Here is a 23,553-nt window from a genome sequence, read left to right as displayed (position 1 = left end):
AACCACTTGTGGCAAGGCACCTCTTTTCTCTCGCCAGACTTAGCACTTCCCCCTCTGGCGATGGTGGGTCTGGGTTAACCAGCCCCACTCAGGCAAGGTTTGCCTTCCCCCTTCTGTGCTCCCTTGGTCGTATTTTCAGGGTAGGCCTGAGGGTCGGCCTAAGGAGTTATCTTCCACCAAACAAAAAGGAAACAGTCTCATAAACAAAAAAACAGGAGGGTATCTTTCTCTGCCACCCTTGCTAGGACAAAATGTTGTCTTGTGGTTGCCCTGAGGTGTCAGTCCTTCCCCTAGCAGGCACTCAGGTTTGGCTGTTTCCCCTATGGGAGGGAGCACAGTCTCTTAGGCTGTTCCAGGTATTTCCCTACTGCCTCTAGGCCCTTTGCTATCCCCAGAGGAGGGTTTTTTTAAAGGCCTCAGGCAGCCCTTAATTGGATTCAGGTGTTCCTAATTGACCTGAGATAACTCCTTCTCAGCTAGTAGAAAAAAGGGCATTTAACATTCTAGGGCTAATATATAGGCCTTCCGAGACCCTCTTGCAACCATCCGGCTTGACTGTCACACACTCCAGACAGCATAACATATGGAACTATAACAATAAGCACAAATAAGTAAATAACTGTTGTGATGACTAATGAAGAGAGAGTCTATTCAGCATACAGGGAGTTGTGCTAGTTTGAAGTTTCGTGCATGCTCTTAGATAAGCACATTTTTTAGATTGATCAGTAAACAAAGAAGGAACTCAGCCCCGCACTGATCTTCAGATGTGCAAGAAAATGAAATCATCCCCTTTTCATATTGTCTCCCTCCACCTGCCTGCTCTGCCAGCTGGATCCTAGGGAAGGAAGGGCCCACATACCATTTTCTCTTGACACTGCTCAATATAAATGAAAAAGATTATTACATTAAAAACCCACATCAGACCTCAGGAAATATTCACATTGTTTCCTTACTGTTTTTGAACGTCTTAATTTTTTTTCATTGTTTAACCCCAATATTCTGTCAACAATCCCAAAGCAAGGCAGCTTGGAATGCAGGCCCTGATCTGTGAAGTCTTGTTATATTAATCTTTATTTTCTAGTAAGGGGAATTCATTGCTCTTCCCCTTTGCTTACTGCTCTTTTGGACAAGCAAATATACAGTTATCTACTGCCTTTGAAACTGGTTAAGAACCTACTATCAAACTGGGACTGGCTCCAATTCCTATTCAATAAAGGGGAATTTTCCCAAGTCCAAGGTTGGTAAATTCAAATTGTACTTATGAGCTCAACATTCAATTTCTCTAGTTACCACCTCCCTGGTGATATGATGTGGGCTTCAAAAAATTTTGCCCGGGGTGTGATTGATCCAAAATAAAAATTGCAGTGGCTGGTTCTGCTCTTAATGGCACTGGTTTTACAACATGTAAGTTCACAGACTTCAGTGAAATTACTCTTGATTTACACTATTGTGAATGAGAAGAGAATCAGATCTACAGTATTTGAATAGAAATGTATTGTGCTAGATCCTTAGTTGAAGTAAATCAATGTAGTGTAATTGAAGTCAATAGAGTTGTGCCAATGTACACACGCTGAATATCTGGGACATTCTTTGCCAAAAGAAAATAACCAACGTCTGTATTTTTCAACCCAAGGAATAATTACTGTAGCCTTTCACATAAAGCCCAGTGCTGCAGAAAAAGCCTGACTACCTTTTCCATGTGTTGTCTGCCTTTCTCTGATATTGTAAAACATGGTTATATGGAGGCTGAGTCTTATACACTGACCAATGAAAGCTAAGAGATAAAATATGTCCTAGAACTACAGCAGGGCCCTTTTATAGGAAAGTTATTCTTTCTGCAGAACAACTTCACTATGGGTCTGTGATATGGCATGCCTGCCCTGCAGTGCTCCCTGCTGAGCCCCAGTTTCCCTTTTTTAGGAAGCCAATAATTCCACTCTTTCTGCTCGATTCAATTATACCCCACTTAGGGATTGTTTATTAGAGAGCCTCCTACAAAAGGGGCCATAACAAAAAGTCCCAAAGAAACAAAAGATCCTCTAGCTTTCAGGGTTCCTCTAGAACCGGCCCTGTAAGCTCTGTTCCCAGACCCCTCAGGGGTCTCTTTGTCTTTAAGTCTCTTCTTATACCAGGAACCCAAGCTCTCCTCCTGGAGTTGGGTGGAAATTTATCTCCCTCAGTTGGCCCCACTTAGTCTTCCGGCTCAGAGGGTTTGGCAGTCTTCTCCTGCTGGTGTCTGCTCCCTGCTAACTCAGGACCCTGTAGAAGCCGTTTACACCTTTTAGTGTTTGCAGGCACACTAGCTGCTATGAAGGAGGAGGCCAATATTTATACTGGCTGCTTCTCCCAGCTCACTCCTTATAGGACAAGAGAAATGGGAGACCTGCCGCACCCTCTCTGCAAGGCTCCATGTCCTGGGTCCTTAAAGATACAGTAACATGACAAGAGAAGAAAGGGGTCCCTGGAAGAAGTAATATTTAGAAGGAATCCTATGTCCTCAGGCTCTGAGTATCAGACCACCCCAAACTCTTAAAGGGCCATGCCATGTGATAGGGAGGACTGCACTTAAGGGGACATATCTTGAAGTTCCTGCTTACTTTTTACTTTGACAAAACTCCCTTCAAAGCAAAAAAAAGGACTGAATGAAAAGTGAATAAGGATTTCAAGATCCTGCTCTATAAAAGCAGAAGTTCATTATTATCACAAAAGTAGTTTGGACATTTTAAAAGCACTGAAATCATCTGGGACTTTCATTGCACTTCATTTAGAGCTAAATCTACCCTTCCCCATTGAAATCCCAAATAAATGGCTTATGTTACAGGATTTCTCCACCAGGGTTCTCCGTGTGATGGGCGACATAAGATCTGAACTGTATGATGTGGGGAGCTGGGGCATAGACTATGGTAGTCTCTGTATCCATTAACTAGCCCCAGCAAGGTGGTACTGAGCCAATACAGTGCAGCATGAAACATTTTCAAGAAACTATTTCTGAAGTTCAGAAACTGATTACTTGCCACAGGGAGTACTAAATGTAGGACAAAGAGAAAGGCAACAGCTAAGCATTGCTGATGGTCTACATGTCATTCTGTTGGGCTCTGTGTGTGAAATCTTTCATCCCAACATGCACATCTGGCCTATCTATCCAGTAGAAAAGAAAACAATTAGGCAAAATTAAAAGACAATTTCTTTAAGGAGGTTTTTTTCTCTTTTTTTAAAAGAGACTGAAATAACTTTAAAGCCTGAAAGCATATTGAGGGGGTGGACTGTGTTTTTCTTTTCTTCTTATTCTTTTTCTAGAAAAATCGATCTCTGGATTTGAATGGGCTTGTCTTACGTGGAATGAGTACATAGTCCAGATCATTATAATAATTAATTTGCCATCTCTGATGTGCACAGAGAATATGAGCTCAGAAGAGAAGCTGAAATGTAATTGATTACAAATATGCCGCGTGTATTGAGGAGCAGAGAAATCACAGCTGCTTCCCTAAGTCTCCCTTTGTGCAAATTTACAATGAGCTGCGTAAAGGATGAGGCAAATAAAGGATATAAACTACAAACTATTTTGATGAAATACCACGAGTAAAGTTTAATATGAAATATCAGCTGGTAAGGGAGACCAGGTGCTGATGGAAAAAATGATCTCTCAAGCTTTAACATTACCCTCTGCTTGAATTCACTGAGCAATTCAAGAGAATATAAGCATTAAGTATAGGCTGAATTGTAACAAACACTTTAATAGTGAAAGGTTAATCTAAAAAAATAAGAGGCCAGATTCTCAACTGGTGTAGATTAACATTACAGGCAAGGCTATTGATAAATAAGTCAATAGAGCTATGCCAATCACCAGAGAATCTGGCCGGATGTTTTAGTTTGTATAAGAATAATACATTGCAATTTTTTTTCATATCTTCCATCCAGGGATCTCAAAGTACTTTACAAACATCAATCAATCGTCGCAACCCTTCTGTCAAGTAAATAGCTCAATTTTGTACAGGAGAAATTGAGCCACAGCTGAGTTAAGGCCATAATTTTCAGAACTGGGTGCCTAAATTAAAGTGTCTTCGTTTTTAAGAGGTGCTAAGCAGCACTTGCAGTTTCAGTTGATTATAGTCAGATTCTAATGGTGGGAAGAGATTGGAAAAACAGGTCCTGGAGTCTGATAAGGGGACTCAAAAGGTTTAAAGATATTATATACTTACCTGATCTGAAGCTCTAAATCTTAGTGATAGTGTCTGCCCATCACTATTTTCAGCATATGGATGTAGTCATGAATCTTGAGAAATCCAAATCATGTTATATATTTTATATCACACTGGAAAAGTATTTGTTAAAAAATGACATCTTTCCTATTGATAATTTTGGAGGCAAACACATATTTCTAAAATCTGAGTTGTACAGCTGGCTTTTGCTATCCCATGATTCTTTTCTCCCTCCCTTTTTTCATGTATTTTCTGTTTCTCTTCTTTCTTGAGTCTTTTCCCCCCCCAGTTCTATTCTGTCTTCCACCTCTATAGTCAAACTTTCTGTTCACTCTTTTCCATGTACATTCCAGTCTGCTTTTTCTTTGGTTTTACATTCTCACATTTTATGCTCTCTCGCTCTCTTTCTCAATGGGTCTATTACGATACAGAAGAGCAACTGCACTAGAGACTAGTCTCCTGTTGTTTGACAAATGAGTACACTCCTTAGCTAAGGAAGGGAAATGCATACGTCTTATAAAGTCAGCTGCTGCTCTCCTAGAAAACAATCCTCACAGTCCTGTCAATGTGATCTCCTCTGTGGCACAGATCTGCAAAGCTGATCCATGACTGTGGAGCCATGAGCCCACGCAAAGTCCCAGTGAGAATGACCCACATGAGTGAAGAAGCATTGAGCAGTTTGCAGGGTCAAGGCCCAAATTTTGTTCTTTCTGTCCAATTTACTAATTACTCAAGACCCGGTTGGTTACCATCTGTATTCACTAGTACTTAATTCATCCCACTGCAATTTTGTAATATCCATTAATTTCGTTAGCTTGCTGCTGACTCCTTTCAAGCCATTAATAAAACATTATCAATGGGATTGAATATGCCAAACTAGAGTGGAACTAAAATATTTTTTTTAATTGGCTCACAAATAGCTTTCCAAATATAAAAGCTGATTTTGGTTTATTGTACTTTAGCCTCTTGTCTTTATATCGAATGCTACAGAAGAGAATCATTTCACTAGGAATAACGGTTTAGATATGGACTCTGAGTGTTCAACAGAATCTCTTCCTCTTAAATCTTGTACATTCTGCTCTGGTTTGCCAACCTTCAAATTATTCTGTTTTCACCTGTCAAATTCTTACAATTAAAGGTAAAATATAGTCACTGTCCCTCATTTCATTCACAACTAATAAAAACAATAAATCACTGCTCAGGTTTTAAAGAGTGAAGACCTATTGTATGGCCATATCCAAGCAAACTCCCATTGACTTTGATGCAAGTTAAATGTGTGGGTCAATAGCAGGATATGAACCAAGGCCCTCTTTCAGGAAAGCATGTGCTTAAATCCTGAAATCAATGGGTCATAAGCTCATACGTAAGTGCTTTTCCTGAATAGGGGTGGGTTTAAACATGTAGTTAGCCGCTTTTCTGAATCAGGACCCTAATGCCTAGGATTAAATGCATTTTAAAACCTAAATATACAAACAAATAAGACACCTAATTTGGCAGATGGAAAATCCTAGTTTGAAGGCTACAGCTGCTGCTGCCTGTCTCTTCCTTGCCATTTTGAAGCTCAGTTGAACAAATGAATAGTCAGTAGGAATTCCCAAAATCTGTGTGCATCTTTCACCATTTGGTTTGCATGTAATGCGATGTTGCATACCAAGTGCCAGGATAATGTTTTTAACTGCAGGATAAAAAAAAAGCATAACTGCTGTAAAGGTATTAATTTATGGCATTTCCAATAAAACTGTTAATCTCCACTGTGAAGTCATCATAAACAGGATAGTTTAGCATGTCATTTATTACCCACACAGCCTAAATATGCCCTCTCCATGCAATCCACCATTCCCCACTATTTAAATTTGGTATTCATAAAAGAGGCAGATTTCCAGATATTAAAGCTGGTAGAGATTTCAAGCTATATACCAACTACTCTTAAATAATTAATCCCTATGTCACAGCTGCACCTATTCTATACAGTATTATTAATGGAAAGTCTTTTACAGGGGAACAAATTTGAAGAGTATCAGACAAATGTATTATCTCAATTTTACATGAAGAGATGAGAACAAGTTTTTATTAAAGAACGCAATCAAAGATGGATTACGTTAGAGAGGTTTTTCTTTTTTCTACATATTTACATTTGACCTCCTCATGTTAACACTGATATGCGAGTTCTGAACAAAATATTTCAGATGCACATCTGTCCATCTCTCTGCCGACAATAATAACCTGAGCTCCGCATTTATTTGTAACCCTTCTGCCAAGTGTTGTCAGAATCAACAAGAACCAGGTTTAAATCACAAGGTGTCCCTCTTAAAACAAACAAATGCCACCAGCTTAAGCCCCCACTCAGAATTTCTGGGATCACTAAATACCTTCCCTAGGCACCCTTAACAAGTCTGTGTATGAAACAAAGAAAACATTATTAGGGGAAAAGTGAACACAGCATCAACTTGGAAACAATATATCTAAATTAATAAATAAAACACTCCCATAGTAACTTTGACAGTAGTTTGTTAACTCAGTTCCCCATCCACCAGCATGAATGAACAATATGCAAATGTCCCTCTATCACATCACTTACCCCTTCCCCATCTACTCAACACCATTCAGGATTTGGTGTCAGGGGAGTATGGTCCCAGAGCCCTTGGGATGCACTTGAGCAGGCCTGTCCCCAGTCCCCCAGAAAGTGCTGCCTGGTTCTGTCCTGGCGCTCCACTACCTAACTCCACTATAGTGATTCCAGCTTTATTTAATGACTTGATCGGAAGTACCTCATCAGAACTCACTCAGCTCTCCCACTATCCCTTTAGCTTCAGTAAACTGCCAGTTATGCATTGTCTCCCATTGAAGAATCCTCCCAACAGCACAAAATTCTCTATAGAGGGGAACAATACCATATAAGACCCTTGATCCTCGCTCCTTACCATTGAGGCTACACCTCCTTGCTTATCATGTAGGAGTTCTGTTCCTGCTTTCAATTCATCTCTACTTCCTAGCCAATTCTGAGTCTATGTACAGTTGCAGTTACTCCCAAAGTGTCACTGGAGGAATTCTGGGTAAATACTTCATGCAAATGAAGCTGCTCTGTGTCTGTTTTTCTCCCTGTTCACCAACAGATGGGAGCAGAGAGCTCCCTATCCTCTAGAGTTGCAGGCCAAGCATTTACAAAAACATTGATGACAAAATTCACCCCACTTGCATAAAGCCTGATTACTTGGGCTCTGTGAAAATGAAATGCCGGATAGTTAGAAAAGTGAAATCCATTCCTCAGCCCAGAGAATGGATGCTAGCTAATATGCAGAACTTTCCATCTCTACACCCCTATAACTGCTATTTTGCACAATGGGCTGGAAAATCACCTGTGCTGGTTGCAGAGTTTGTCAGGACCACCGTAGCTATGCAAACATGTATCCATGGCCCCACCCTTACCTTGCCCCAGCCAAAGTTATACTGTCCATGTTTGGGGGGTCAGTGTGGCAACCATTACTGTGGGAGTCCTGTGCAGTCACTTATCAGGCAGACAATGGATACAGTCACTATGCAGGACTAAAATGGTGCAGAGGGACTTGTGTGAGCCCTTTGCACCATGTGTGAATTTCACCCCAGTCTTTAGATCTCATTTTGTTGTTTAGGTTCTGTTTTCAAGAACCAAGAGAAGTATTGTAAGATGAAACTACCAAAACACAGATTGAGTGGAGATGGGCTACCAGGCAGATACCTCTCTGAGGGGTTGCTGGAGACAGAAAGATGAGTATTTATGAAGTATAAATGCTGCCTGATTTAGAAAAACAAATTGATAAAATTAGCAGCTGAAAGGGCGATAGTAAACACGAGGCATAGAGCTGGCTGAAAATTTTCTGCCAAAAGTTTTTTTGGAGGGAAAATGGCTTTTTTGACAAAATATCAATTTTTGCCAAAAACATTTGGGCTTTCATTGAAAAAATGAATTTTTTTCTGGTTTTGAACCAAAAACTTTTGGGGTTTGGATGATCATTTTTTTGACAGATAGCCTAGAACATTTTTTAAAATGTCATTTTCATCATAGATTTTTCTTGGGAAAAAATCATTCCCAACAAGCTCAAATAATGAGCCAAATTTTAGGTTGAAGAATGGGGGCCCAAACTGGAGGAAGGAGAGGGCGGGGGTGGGAACATATTTTTTTTAATTGCAGCAGATATCCATAATTCTGCCCTGCAGAGCACAAAGCAGGTGCAACCTGATAGCAGTGCAAGTGGATAGAAGGGATATGTTTAGCGGGGTTGTGCTGGGAGGAGTGCTGGCTACAAATCTTATGTAGGTATTGCAAGTCTCGCTGTCCAGCATGTCCCACTTAGTGCTCCAGAGGTATTGGTATGGCAGACTGCTTCCTGTGACTGTATCTCCTTCCCCTTCTCAGTGGTGCGTTGCCTCTGCAGAGTTATAACTGAGTCCAGTACCAATGGCAAAACTGTTACTGAGATTGAAAATTGGCTAAGCACTATAAACAAAGCAGAAGAAAAAAAGAGAGCTTTTAATTCCCAAGAAGAGCTAATTTTTAATCTCCTTTGACAATCACATACATTTGTCTCCCTGTTGTACTGCTACAATGAGCTTTCACTTATTGTTCCCCCTGTAGCTCACAGTAAATATTTTTTTCTTAACACCATTTACAGTAAATAGGCCCCAATCACAATAAAACTGAACCATAGAAAGTTATGTTTCTGTTTTCCAACTTTAGTAGAGTATTTTTTTCTCACAACCTCTCTTTCTAAAAAAATTCTTTGTGAAACATCTGAGCTCTGTGAGTGTAATTTAAATATCTCCAATACTCATTAATTTGCAGTTGGGAAATTAGGCCAGATCTGTATTCCTAATAATGTAAAATTTTGCCTTCAGGAAAATCAAAAGAATTTTAATGAAATTTCTTTACGTAAATAAAACAGTAATGCCGTTCTTTTTTCCTGTGCTATTTTCATTGTGCTTGCTAATGAGTGGGAATATTGAGCATGGTTTTATATAATATGCAAATTAGTATTTAGTGGTTCATAATCAGTAATGTGAACTTGAGAACTCTGCAATGAGCCCAGAGAGGACAGCTTTCTCTGCACTACAAAAATAACTACCGTATTTTCCGGCGTATAAGACGACCTTGTAACCCAGGAAAATCTTCTCAAAAATCGGGGGTCGTCTTATACGCCGGGTGCTGAAACTTCCAAGCCGAATCTGCGGTCACCACATATGTCTCCCGGGCTGCTGCGGCTGCCTCTGCTCCCTCCCGCCCTGACAGGAGCGTGGGAACCAGCTGCGGCTGCCGCGGAGTGCCCGGGCAGGGGGATCCCTACGAGGGAAGGGAGCCACGATCCGCACGGGAGCAGGCCAGGGGCGGATCGGGGCGAACAGCGGGAGGCGGGAGGGCATCTTGCCCCAAGGGGTGACGGCTCCCAGACAGAGAGAGCGAGCGAGCCGGGGCCCCTCACAGCGGCACTTACTTGATGTCCTCCCAAACCTCCGGGCCGTAATTCCGGATCACCAGCAGCTCCAGGGCGTGATTGACGAATCCGTACTGGGGACAAGGGGCGAAGGGGTGGGCGTCAGTCACGGGCGTGCGAGCAGCGAAGGTGGAGGGCAGGGGACAGTGGAGACACCTGGGAAGGGGTCGCTTATAGGAGCAGTGCGGGGGCGCAGTCATTTGCTGCGGGCGGGCCGGGGGAAGGAGACCAGCACTCCCCCTCCCCTCCCGGCCTGCATCCCCTGGTGCGTTATGGGGCCGATCATCCCGCTTGGGAGAAAATCCCCTCTCGAGCATCGCCCCCACAGCGGGGCGCCAGCCCCAGCCTGAGCCGCCTCCCCCAGCGCAGCACCCCTCGGGCATCTGCCTTCCAAGGGGGTTTCACGCCCCTCTGCACCCTCCCCCACCATCACCCGGCCTGCCCTCCCTGGAGAATCTGCGGTCACCACATATGGTGGGGGGAGCTCAAAAACGGCCGCGGCCGCATGAAAGCAGCAAGGGCGGAGCAAGCAAGAGAGAGAGCGGTGCTGTGCCCAGAAAAACACGCCTCTTTCACCCGTCTGGCCCGCCCTTGTATCCTATTACCTCCTTCTCTGCCTCTCAGATCTCGCTCCTGGCGCGCATGTGCGAGATCTGAGAGGCAGAGAAGGAGGTAATAGGATACAAGGGCGGGCCAGACGGGTGAAAGAGGCGTGTTTGCGCTACCGCTCTGATAGTCTTGGAGACAGGGAGGGCTGGGCAGGCAGGGAGAGCTGACCAATCCAAGCAGGCTTTGTATACAACAACCAGCCAATCGCCGGTAAGGTACATCGCTTGCCGTGATTGGCTGGTTGTTGTATACTGGGTACCATACAGTACAGCACCAGTATCTGTACCTGTTCATACAGTACAGCACCAGTATCTGTACCTGTTCATACAGTATAGCACCAGTACATACAGTACATTATACAAATGTCCAACAGTCAAAACCCCATCATGGCTCCACCAGCAAGAAGAAAGAAATATGAAGCCAGTTTCAAACTTAAAGTTGTAAACTTTGCCATGGAACATAATAACTGCGCTGCTGCAAGACAATATGGAGTAACAGAAAAGATGGTTCGGGACTGGAAAGCAAATGAAAAAGCATTAAAGAGTATGCCAAGGGGTAAGTGTGCATTAAGAAGAGGCACCCCACATTGGCCAGAACTCGAAAAACATGTAGCAGACATGGTGAATGAGCATCGCCAAAATGGTTATGTAGTGACACGAAATAAAATACGTTTGTTTGCACTTCAGTGGGCCAAATCTAACCCAGATCACAGCAACAGATTTAAGGCCACTGTATCCTGGTGTACTAGATTCATGGAAAGGCATAATATGGTACTGAGGCAAAAGACGAAAATTGCCCAAAAATTACCTGCAGATCTTGATAGCAAAGTAAATAGTTTCCATCGATACATAATAAAACAGCGCACTAAACATGGCTATGCGTTAAGTAGTATTGGAAATATGGATGAAACTCCAATGAATTTTGATATGGTTGGAAATAAAACTGTCCATCAAAAAGGTGAAAAAACAATTTTAATTAAAACAACAGGACATGAGAAGTCCAGTTTTACAGTGGTACTAGGATGCACAGCTGATGGCAGCAAACTGAGACCAATGATTATTTTTAAAAGAAAAACAATGCCGAAACTCAAGTTCCCTGTTGGTTGTTTTGTACATGTGAATGAAAAAGGCTGGATGGATGAAGAAGGGGTAAAGCCATGGCTTGATAATGTATGGAGCAGGCGACCAGGTGGACTTATTCAAAAATGTAGTCTACTGGTGTGGGATATGTTCAGGGCTCATTTAACTCCCAGCACCAAGCAAAGGCTTGCAAGACTAAACACAGATGTGGCAGTTATTCCTGCAGGATTGACATCGTTGGTACAGCCACTGGATGTGTGCCTAAACAAGCCATTTAAAGATCGCATTCGAGAACAGTGGAGTGAATGGATGGTTAGCGGCGAAAAGTCATTCACAAAAGGAGGAAACATGCGTGCTCCACAGTTGGATGTTTTGTGCAAGTTTGTCATAAAAGCCTGGAATGATATTGATGCAGAAACGGTAATCAAGTCTTTCAAGAAGTGTGGCATATCAAATTCATTAAATGGTATGGAGGACGACTACTTGTGGCAAGATGAAGAGGAAGCCAAAGCTGAGACCACCATCTGATACGGAATTCGATCCATACGATGACTGCCTTACAAATGTATCACAAGATGTCATTGATGTACTTATGATATCAGATGATGAACAGGAGGATTTTGAAGGCTTTTAAAGGGAAACTGTCACGCCAGCAAAACCTGTAAAAATACCGTAGCTTGCAGTTATGATGGGCGTTGCTAACTCGCCAGGGACTTGCCCGGCACTTGCTCTCTCTCTATTGTTTGTTATCTTCCTCCTATCGTCATCAGTTCCAGTTTGGTTGACAGCTTAGAAAACAAACAGCATGGCAGCTCCCATGGGTTTATTGTCTTATCCTTCCTTTCAGCTTTAGAGTGAATTAGGAAAAGTTTAATCCACTTGCACTGTTTTATGTTTACATGTTTGATGACAAACAGCCTTATGTTTATAAGTGACAGTTTTCCTGCTAAGTACCTGCATGTCATAAGCATTTGAATTAAAATTACCATATTGAAATCAAATCTGATGTTTTTTTAATTTTTATTTGGTGTGCATTGGAAGAGGGGTGGTCTTATACGGCGAGTATATCCCAAACTCTATATTTTAACTGGAAAAGTTGGGGGTCGTCTTATACGCCCAATCGTCTTATACGCCGGAAAATACGGTATGTTTAAACATATTTACAATGCCTGGCTGTGATGTCCCAGCTCTGTTATAGAGTGCCTTTTCTTGTCTGTGTGGACAGAAATCATGTTCTAAATGTCTGAGGGAACCATGTTTTAACTCCAAGCTAAAATACGATTCCATAATTTTATTATAACATTTTTTTGGTTCACACAGGGAAGAAAAAAAAAAGTTGGAGCAAAACCCTATTTACGCCTGAGATTCAAATGGAAAGGTAGAATGGTTTTGGGATTAAGACACTGGACTGGGACTCAGGAGATTTTGGTTCTGGCTCTGCAATGGTTTCCTGTATGGCCTAGGACAAGTCACTTAACCTTTCTTGGCTCAGTTTCCCTTCCTTGTACCCTCTCTTGTCTATTTTGATGGTAAACTCTTCAGGGCAGGGACTTCCACTTACTGTATGTATGTATGATGCCCAGCACAATGGTGCTTTTATCTCAGTTGGGGTCTCTAGAGTTAGTAATAAAATAATTATTAATAATAATGGTACAGGAAGCAAACACTTATATTAGGTCCCAGTCCTGATATTTATTCAGCATCTTGCAGAAATGGGCCCTTAATTTGTACTTTATAGTAGTACCTACTTATAATATCAATATGGTGTATCCCAGAGCTGAAGTAGTCACATCTGCTAATATAAGTCACCTAAAGAAAGTCTATGGTAAGAAGAAAGTGCTATGTAAGAGTTACAGCATGGGACTTAGAGTCAAGAGATCTGAGTTCCATTCCTGACTCTTCTACAATGGTGTGACTGTAGACATGTTACTTCTCTGTGCCTCAGTTTTTCTATCTGTAAAATGAAGACAATAATGTCTACCTCAAAGCAGTGTCACAAATCTGATTCAGTGAATGTTTGCATTCTTCTCAAGACGGGTCCTTAGAAATCCTTAAAAATGCTAAGAGTTATTTTACTCTTCCCCAATGGAGGGTTCTCTCTATTCCAAATGCAGTCTGCAGTGGAGGATCCCCCCAGTCCATCAAGGTCCCATAGTGTAGTGACTTTTCTTGGCAGAGAAAAGCAGGATGAAGGTCCCTTTGCTCACTGGAGAGATAAAAAAGGCAATCTTTCTCTCATGGGCTCAGTATGCTGCCTCCACATGATAGTGGATGCTTCTTTGCAAAATTGTTTTAAACTTTCAGACCAGAGTAATGTTTTCCTCTTGCTCTTGAAGATGAATGCCCTAAAGGGAATCTTCTTCCCATTCAGATGTGGTAAAATTTCAGGCTTCAATTCCCTCTCCCCCATTTTGCTTTCAATCTTTCTTTCTGTCCTCTCTTTTTACCTGTCATCATAATAATGATTCAACTTTTCATCCTCAGAGCACTTAGCAAACATTAGCTTCCCTAGGTGCTTATCATGATAAAGAATAGGAAGGAAGATTTACGATGGAATGAGTTGACTTAAGAAGAAATATTCCCTGGGAGTTCCCCAAGAAATGAAAACATCATATAATACCATGGTGCCTCTGCTAGTGTCTTGCTGTAAAATTAATATACCACACTTGAGGTAATTACGGCATCTGCATGTGATCAGGACCTAGCTGGAAAGTTTCCCCTCCTGAGGATTTTGATTCATAACAGAGAGTTAAATAATTTACGTCTCTGAAAACTACTTTTCCCCTCTTTTCGGTAAAGCACTGTGGCAAGTTAAATTATTAGAATTTATCCCTCTGGGTTAATCAAACTGTAGTGTTCTCCAGGAGGTTAGGATTTCATTTCTTTGACTTGTGCGTTCCAAATACCAAGAGATTCATCATTAGATATTATGCACTTTCAAACAAAACCAAACCAAAAACAATGATAATTTAATACTGCCACTCCTAAGAACATGGCTGAAAAAACAACCTCCCACATGCCCTCCCGCTCAATGTTCTCCATAATTTTCATATTTTCACAATGAGGGTCTGATATGTCTTGCTGTCAAGTGTGATTGTTCAACATTAATTCACTGTGGCTAAAACACAGGAATCTGACTGATCCACTGTGTGACCTTCAGCAAGTCACTGAAGCTCTTCACCTTGTGCTATTACTGTTTGCCGGTTCTCTCCACCTGTTGTCTCCCAATATATACGCAGGCCTTGATCCTACAATTTGTTGTGCTCTTGTGTGGTGAATTGCAGGACTCCAAGCTTAGCTTGTACACTGTTTTGGGGGCAGGAACTGTCTTTTCATTACATTCATGTACGGTTTCTAGCACACAGGAGCGGCGCCAGGGTTTTTGCTGCCCTAGGTGGCAGCACTCCTCCTCTGAGCATTCGGCGGTGGGGGTCCTTCCGCTCCGCATCTTCGGGGCACTTCGGCAGCGGGTCCCGGAGCGAGTGAAGGATCCGCTGCCGAATTTCCGCCAAAGACCCAGAGCGGAAGGACCCCCCGCCACCGAATTTCCGCTGAGGATGGCAAAATGCCGCCCCCCAAATCCTGCCACCCTAGGAGACCCCCTAGGGTCGCCTAGTGGAAGTGCTGGCACTGCTAGCACAATGGAGCTCTGAGGATCCCTGATTGAGGCCTCTAGGTTCTATCTCAATACATATAATAACAATAATAATAAAATAAATAAAATAAACAAACCTCTCTCTATCCTAGGATATGTCTACACTGCAACTAAACACCTGTGTCTAGCCTGACTGCTTCCAGGGCACAGGCTCAGGGGTTGTAAAATTGTGGTGTAACTGTTCAAGCTTGGGCTACAGTCTAGGGTAGACGTACCCCTAGTGTCTTGATATATAAAATGGGAGGAGGGTTGTGAGGATTATTCCATCACTTTTGGTAAAGTGCTCTGAGATCCTCTGGATTGAATGTACAGGAGAATTACTGAAAACTGATATATCCTATGCAACCCCTTCCTCTACAGCATTAGTCAACATTAAAGTTGAGAAATACATTAATTTTGTGAATTTTTGCTCTTTCTTTTAGCACGTTGTCCACAAGCAGACTGCAGCTCTTTCACTGTATTCATCTTTACATCTTTTATTGTGTTCATTATTTGGAATTTTGTAGTTTGGTACAAGTATTCATAATTTGTGATGTTTCAAAGATCACGTGGTAGGTTTCTATTCCCTGATTGGATGAGTGCAAATGAAGAAACACAGATATCCATGAGTTCATTTTCTGCCAGTATTTTTCAATATTTGGTAAAAATGTGCTGTTTCTATAAATGTTCTTGCCAGTAAATTTGTTCACTGGAATATTTTTTGGAAAGAAAACACAAAAGGCGCTTAAAACACAGCTGAAAGCGAAAAAAATGTCAAATGTATTTTTGTAGGAAATGTTTTGCAGTATTCACCCAACCCTACTCAAAAGTCAGGAAATGTAGAGTCAAAGTTGAAAGCTCAACCTTAACTCTACCTCCTGACAAAGGGTTATGTTTGTCCCAAGTGTTAAGGACACCGCAGAGTAGACATACCCTGAATATAAACCCAGGGTTAGGGGAACTCAAGTCAGTGTACCCTGGGTTTGAGCACCCAGACCTTGAGTGTTTACACTGATTGACAACCCTAGGTTAAGAATTTTTTAACCCAGGCCTGAACCCAGGGCTCCCGTGTCCACACTGCAGTGTGCAGAACCACGTTCAACCAACCATATCTCAGATTTCCTAGTGCTCTCCCAAAATGCGGCCACCTAGCCATTTGTTCATGATGCAGTGTTGGAAAACTTGACTGTCCACACCACATGTAACAGGAAGTTTGAATAGCTTGCTAATACATCCTGCCAAGCTGTCATTTTTTTCTGTGCGGTTCCAACTGTCAAAGCCAGCAAAATGGAGGAATCACCATTTTAAGAACTTTTCTTGCATGGGCTTTAGATCCTATTTCAGGACCCAGGCAGAGCTTCCATGAGACATTGGCAGCATTTTCTGACCCACCAAAGACACCTGACAGAGCTAATGATGTAGCAGAAGGATGGGGACACAGACATGGCAGACTCAAACTGGCTGATGCTGCTCATAACCCTCGGGTTAGACGCTGATGGTCTCTACGTAGATCAGTGTTGTGGTGAGAGCAATAAGATTTCTTTATAAAATAAAAGCATTTATTTTTACATGTTTATTGGGAAAGTACAATATTAAACCATTGCCTGTTAGGCCAGCTGCCATTAACACACCAAAACACAAGCAACACCAGAAGGTTTAAAAGTAATCAAGAACAAAGTACATAAACAAGTGAAAACAATGAAACTATGTGCAAGATCACCCCCTCCAAACACACCACTAGTGTGTGTCTGCTGGTCCCCCATTCGCCATGCACCTGATGCCAGAGTAGAGAGGTGGAGATGTCCATGAGGGAGGGGTTCAGCACTGGGGACTGCATGGGGCACAGTAACTCATAGGACCTGATTCCATGGGCCATCCAGCCATAAAGTTGTTCAAGCTGGTCCTGGAACACAGGACAGGGTACCACGGAAGGGCTGCAGCCCATGATGCGGCATAGCAGGAGCCTGCTCTTCGGGCCATCAGAAACAGCAGCCGCTCAAACAGTTTTCTCTGTTGTGCTCTATCTTTCTTCCCTTTACCAATGTTCCTGTTCCAGGAACTGTGAAGTGAGTGCCTGCTCTTGCATCGCTACCTTGTCCTCAAGCTGTGAAGCAAGACTGAACCTCTCGGCATGGCTTTCCTCTTGCCGTAAGTTCCTTTGCCTTTGGTACTCAACCTGCTTTTTGGTCCTCTCCAGAACTTCAACCATAAGTTCATAACAGAAATGCTTCCCCTTGGAATGGTGCACAAAGGTACGATAATCTAGGTTTCTGCAGCGTGGGCAGATTCTGGAGGTACTGTAGCCTAAAGAGGTTGAGGGGCCTGGAATAGGACAAGACACAGAAGGTTATTGTCTTGAACAGCTCAGTGCAGGAGCACAGAAAAAATCATTTTGGAATTTCAAGGACAGAAAATGTTACTTTTTGAAACTGAGCTTCAATATATTGGCAAGAGGATTGCTTCAGATCACAGAAACTCATTGGGCACAGCCGGTTTAATCACAATGAAAGATGTGCAGAGAAATTGAAAAGGTCAAAATCTCAACATTTTTTTTAATGGAGTTTCTGGGGAGGTTGGTGGCCATGCCGTGATGCATAAGCCTTCTCAATCATTTCAGGTACTGCACATATTGGAGGACATAACAATTCTTGTGGCACAGGAAATGGTGTAAGTCACTCCCTTCTCTACTCCTACCTCCACGAAGGTCTTTAGGGTCTGCAGCCAAAACTTATACAGAAGAAGGTATTTTCTGCCTCAAGATGTGGAATCCAGGACAAAAGCACTTGTGAGCACTGCTTAATGGCAGAATGCCAAAGTTACAATAAAATGCACCGTGTATGAAGAAATAGCCATTGTCTGATAAGTGGGAGTCACTTTAGGACTCATGCAGAGCCACACAGCACATTATAAATGATTCTCTTAATTCTACCTTGTTCTGAAGTGTTGTGTGAACTAACACAGAAAAAAGTTAGTTATTTAACTCTTAAGACAGAATGTGCATTCTTCCTTCCTAGTTATTGTGCCATGCGATGTACAGGTTATGGGCCAACAACACTAGCCCTGAAACAGAGAAGGGTCTTATGGAGATCAGCATCTTTGCTTGTGTTTATTGTATTACATTGATCCAGAATGCCTCTCGTTTATCTGTCTACATTTTCTAAAATATTCATAAGTAAAAAGCTTTAAAAGCATGTGAAGGGCACGTGAATGGTATCTACACGAGAGGCACAAAACCACAGATAAATGTGTAAAATGTGTAACATCTTTAAATGAATGAAATTAAATGGCCACATGATGGCAGCAGAATAAAAGAAATGAGGAAGGGTCTGCTACACCCTATATTGACTGACTCTGAGGACTTTTTGTTTTCCATGCACCCATATTTAAAGATACAGTCCTTGATTTAAATAGTTTGAAACAGAAGCAGCAGCAAAGATGTAAACATGAATACACTAGGAAAATACATATAGACAGGTAAAAAACATATACTATTGTGGGGGTTGCAGTACAGAAATGGCACCTCCTTGATTCCTTTGTACACTGCTGGGTGTCATGTATTTGCCAATGAACTAAAGTAATGTGCTAAACATAGTCCAAATGTATGATGCAAGAAAAATGTAAACCATATTTCTACTGACATTCTAACCCCTTTCTGATTCATCATAGCATATACAGAATGGGCCAAATTCTGCCCTCAGTTACACCCATGCAATTACGCTGGCTTTGCTGTGAGCAGGTTTTAGTCCAATGGGTCCCTGACACATGTAACAGGCTAACAGGAGCATTTCCTGTACAAGTACAGGGAAAGCACTCAAAGAAATCTCAAAAATGTTTTCAATTGCATAAAAATATTTATAGGGAGCCTCACTCATAATTCTGATCTCTTCCAGATCTAGGCCTACAAGAGGGCAGATACCTCATCTCTTGCCGTATCTTCTCTCATATTCTTCCTCTTCATCCCAGCACGAATCTTTATCCCTCTTCTTCCTGAACTCTGTTGCCCCTATGCTGTTCTCCTTATTCAAGACCCTGCTTCATCTGTCCTTGTTACACCTGTTACCTTGGCCTCTGCTACAGGACGTGCTGTGGCTCCAGTCTGTCAGTTATCCATGTCTTACTAGCAGTTGCCCCTGACAATGCATACACAAGTCAAGAGAAGAAAGGGGTCCATCTTATGTAGTGTTGCCAACTCTCTTTATAGCGAGTCTCACAATATTTGTTTTTTTCTTAAAGCCCCACCTCCTCTAGTCATGTATTATGTGAGAATCTCAATTTTTTTTTTAAATTAAGTTTCTATCACTCATGGCTGTGAAGAAAAACTTGAAAATATGACCTCTAAAGATTTAAAAGCCAGAAGTCAAAGGAAAAGATGTATTATTTTTAACATTTCTTGATTTTGGGGCCTGATTCATAGTTATGGAATACCTGTAATACTGCAAGTGTCATTAATGGCAGCAGAAAAAGCATAGAGAAGGCTCCGAGCTGCGCTCTGCATGCTTCCTTTGTAGAGATTTCAAGGCAAGGAAAAGGTGTGGAGGATTATTCACCCACAACTGTTTACCTTCTGACACTGTATTTAGCACACCTTCTGCTGCACAGGAAAATATCTCGTCCACATGCCCATGCTGGCCAAAGGTCTGTGAAAGGCTGAGTTACACCTGTGAATGTGGTGACAGATTGCTTTGTTTAGATGCTCCTGCCACTGCAGGATGTGAGGTGCAAAGTGGGAAACTTTTCTCAGAAACACAAGGTGTTGAAATTAAATGTAGCACCCCTCAGTCCATGGGGACCAGTACTATGCCTTTTCTGACTGCAGATACTGACACAAAGACATGGCTCTTTCAGATATTCTCTATTCGGCATGGAAATGTACTTTAAAGACCCCAGAAGGGTGACATTGCAATATACCACCAGATCTACCAAATAATCTAAAGTATAGTACATTTTTCGGATGCCAAATTATTTATCAATGGTACTATAGCTCTGGTGATTTTTGGTGCCTTAACAGAAAAGGAGTTTGGCGGATGTGCTATAAGAGTCATTAGTTTTTCACTGAGTGGGCAGCTAAAGAATAGGAGAACAATGCGCAATTATGTGGTCATGTGTTGTGTGCAAAAATTTGTGCTATGTGCTTATAGTTATAGAAACAAACTTCATCTGATCTGTTCAGACTCTGCAGACAGTAATGGATGGCTGAAAATGCAAGAGTTTTGTCATGCTCCTGTGGTACTTGTGCGTCAGATCTTAAGCTGGTATAAACTGGGATAATTCCACTGAAGCCAAGATCTCACCTGGTAAAAATATCAGGGAAGAGATGTGCCAATATGTTAAAATTTACAATTTTGGTACATTGCCTTATTGACAAAGAGTTGTCTAGAATGAATGCATGTGCAGCCTACAGCACCTAGAACTGGTGGAAAATTAGCTAAGCAATAGAAATCTATTTATTTTCTGCCCGTTTTATTAATTTCTGGGAAAGCTAACATATTAGTTTTCTAATAAAACAGTATAATATATGTATTATATTTGTAGAATTATGCTAAGATGCTACAGTGGATACTCCCTTGCTAATGGGAGCACTAGAACTGCCTAGATATCTCAGATCCAATTAGTATTATTAAACCATACTAGTTAAAGTACTGGTGTAACTATACTGCGGCTACACTACCATTTGTTTCAGAGTGGTAGCTGTGTTAGTCTGTATCAGCAAAAAGAATGAGGAGTCCTTGTGGCACCTTAGAGTCTAATGAATTTATTTGAGCATAAGCTTTCGTGAGCTAAAACCCACTTAATCGGATGCATGCAGTGGAAAATACGGTAGGAAGATATATATACACAGAGGACATGAAAAATGGGTGTTGCCATACTAACTATAACGAGGGTAATTAGTTAAGGTGGACTATTATCAGCAGGAGAAAAAAAAAGTTTGTAGTGATAATCAGGATGGCCCATTTCCAACAGTTGACAAGAAGGTGTGAGTAACAGTAGGGGAAAAATTAGCATGGGGAAATGGGTCATTACACAAAGTAAAACCTATCTACTCCCAGTCTTTATTCAAGCCTAATTTAATGGTGTCCAGTTTGCAAATTAATTCTAATTCTGCAGTTTCTCGTTTTCAGAGTCTGTTTTTGACTTTTTTTGTTTGAGTATTGCGACTTTGAGGTCTGTAATCGAGTGACCAGGGAGGTTGAAGTGTTCTCCCACTGGTTTTTGAATGTTATAATTCTTGACGTCTGATTTGTGTCCATTTATTCTTTTGCGTAGCGACTGTCTGGTTTGGTCAATGTACATGGCAGAGGGGCATTGCTGGCACATATCACATTGGTAGATGTGCAGGAGAATGAGCCTCTGATAGTGTGGCTGATGTGATTAGGTCCTATGATGGTGTCCCCTGAATTGATATGTGGACAGAGTTGGCAATGGGCTTTGTTGCAAGGATAGGTTCCTGGGTTAGTGTTTTTGTTGTGTGGTGTGTGATTGCTGGTGAGTATTTGCTTCAGGCTGGGGGGCTGTCTGTAAGCGAGGACTGACCTTTCTCCCAAGGTCTGTGAGAGCGAGGGATTCTCCTTCAGGATAGGTTGTAGATCCTTGATGATGCGCTGGAGAGGTTTTAGTTGGGGGCTGAAGGTGACGGCTAGTGGCGTTCTGTTACTTTCTTTGTTGGGCCTGTATTACTCCAGTTTTAAACTGATGTAATTGATTAAAATCAATGTAGTTACACTAGTGACAAGGAAGTAAATCAAGGCCATATTGTCACCTATGTTTATTTTTGTGTTTTTCCTGACTTCTTTACCATTACTAAACTTGCGTAAGGCTTTGCTACATATCAGTTATGCAAACTTAATTTAAAATGAAGTTACTGTTTTCCCCTATTAAACTACCTAAAAATAGCAGAAATGACATCAGAACAGTTAAACTGTGACTGCCAGTATATTTGACCCATAAAGATTTAGCTTAAATTAATAAATCCATTAAATCTTAAGGTTCACTCCTCTGGAGGCATTAATAATATGATCAGTTCAGATTGGCAGCACATTGGGCAGACGTCATTGACAGAGCTGATTAAACTTTGTGGAAATTAACACAGAATCAGTTAATCAGATTTCATTTTGCTGCTGATAGACAGTTTTAGTCTTAAAGCACAAAAACAATATACTCTGTTCCTGGTAATCCTAATATTTATTGAAAACCTTGAAAGGAATATTTTTTCTGATGGCTCAGTTCTCATTCTAATTAATTTGTATAGATCTCTTTAAAAGCGCTAGATAATTTTTTTTCTATTAAATGAAGGTCTGCCAAAAGAATCGGTCATTTAGGCACTAATCCTGCAATTTACAGCGCACAGATACAGCCCTGAACCTGCACTGAGCCCCATTCTTCCATTTCAATGAGCTTTGATGAGACCTTTATTGAGCATACCAAAGAAAAGTGACTTTGAGGCTAAATGACAATGTATATTGTTGTCTTCCATACGAGATAGATTTATTTGTTTTATGCCTAAATGGCTATGTACTGGAGGTGTAATTCTGTGTCTGATTCATGTGCACCAACAAATAGGTTTCTCAAAACATTTTGAATAGTTAGTAATATATGTTTATCTATATACCTGTATAGTATATGCCTGTATGGCTCCCAGCACCACAATATCTGATCCTAACTGGAATCACACATGGGGGCAAAGCTACCTGGCCTCAGTCACGTGAGTAGTCCCAGTGAAAAATAGTTGGATAAGGGGAGTTGTCTTTTGATCACTATAATATACTGTGTTAATATACAGACGTTGAAGGATATACCTTATGGAAATATTTAATTATTAAACTCAAAATATGCAGTTTCCTGTGATCAAGAAAACACACTTTCAAATTTTGGCACCCCATATATCATGATTTGTATCTGAACCTGCCATTGATGGGGTTGCAAATGGATAACTGAGGACAGAATATGGCTTCTGTGTTAGATGGTATTCAGGCTCTGACCCAAATAGGTGATCACAACATCAAGAAATTCAGATTTTTTTTCTTTTTCTGTAAGTGAATTTAGTGCTCAAGGTAAGTGCCACACTAACACAAATAGATCTGCTATAGCGGGGAGAGAAAAAAATATGATTCAATCTGGATTGAGTTAGTCTGAGCACATCCGTAACCCAGGGTAAACTCAGATTAATTACTAAACCCTTGACCTCTCGTGATGTATTTCAGTTTGTTTAAGGCCATAATTTGATGTTCCTTACCTGACCCTTCTTTGTAGAAAATGTTTCCCTCCTTTCTGGTTTTTTAGTTGTTCATTTCCAGTATTGTACCTGAGCATGAGATTCACAAGCCAATATATTTCATTCTGTGAATCAGCCAAAAAGGTGTGTAGTGAAATGAACTTGACCTAGAGCAGTGGTGCCCCTAAAGTGGCCAAATGCAGTCAATGCTATCCTAAAATATGGAGCATGGTTCAGATTTAACACAAAGGTGCAGCCCTGGGAACAGTCACTCTGGTCAGAGACCAGGCGGCTCAGATCAAAATAGAGCATTGCATCCAAATAGCAGACTCCACAGATTCTGTACTGAAGATGAAAG

Source organism: Malaclemys terrapin, chromosome 3 (assembly GCF_027887155.1).
Source record: "Malaclemys terrapin pileata isolate rMalTer1 chromosome 3, rMalTer1.hap1, whole genome shotgun sequence".
Lineage (NCBI taxonomy): Eukaryota > Metazoa > Chordata > Testudines > Emydidae > Malaclemys > Malaclemys terrapin.
Note: the sequence above shows the minus strand (reverse complement) of the source record.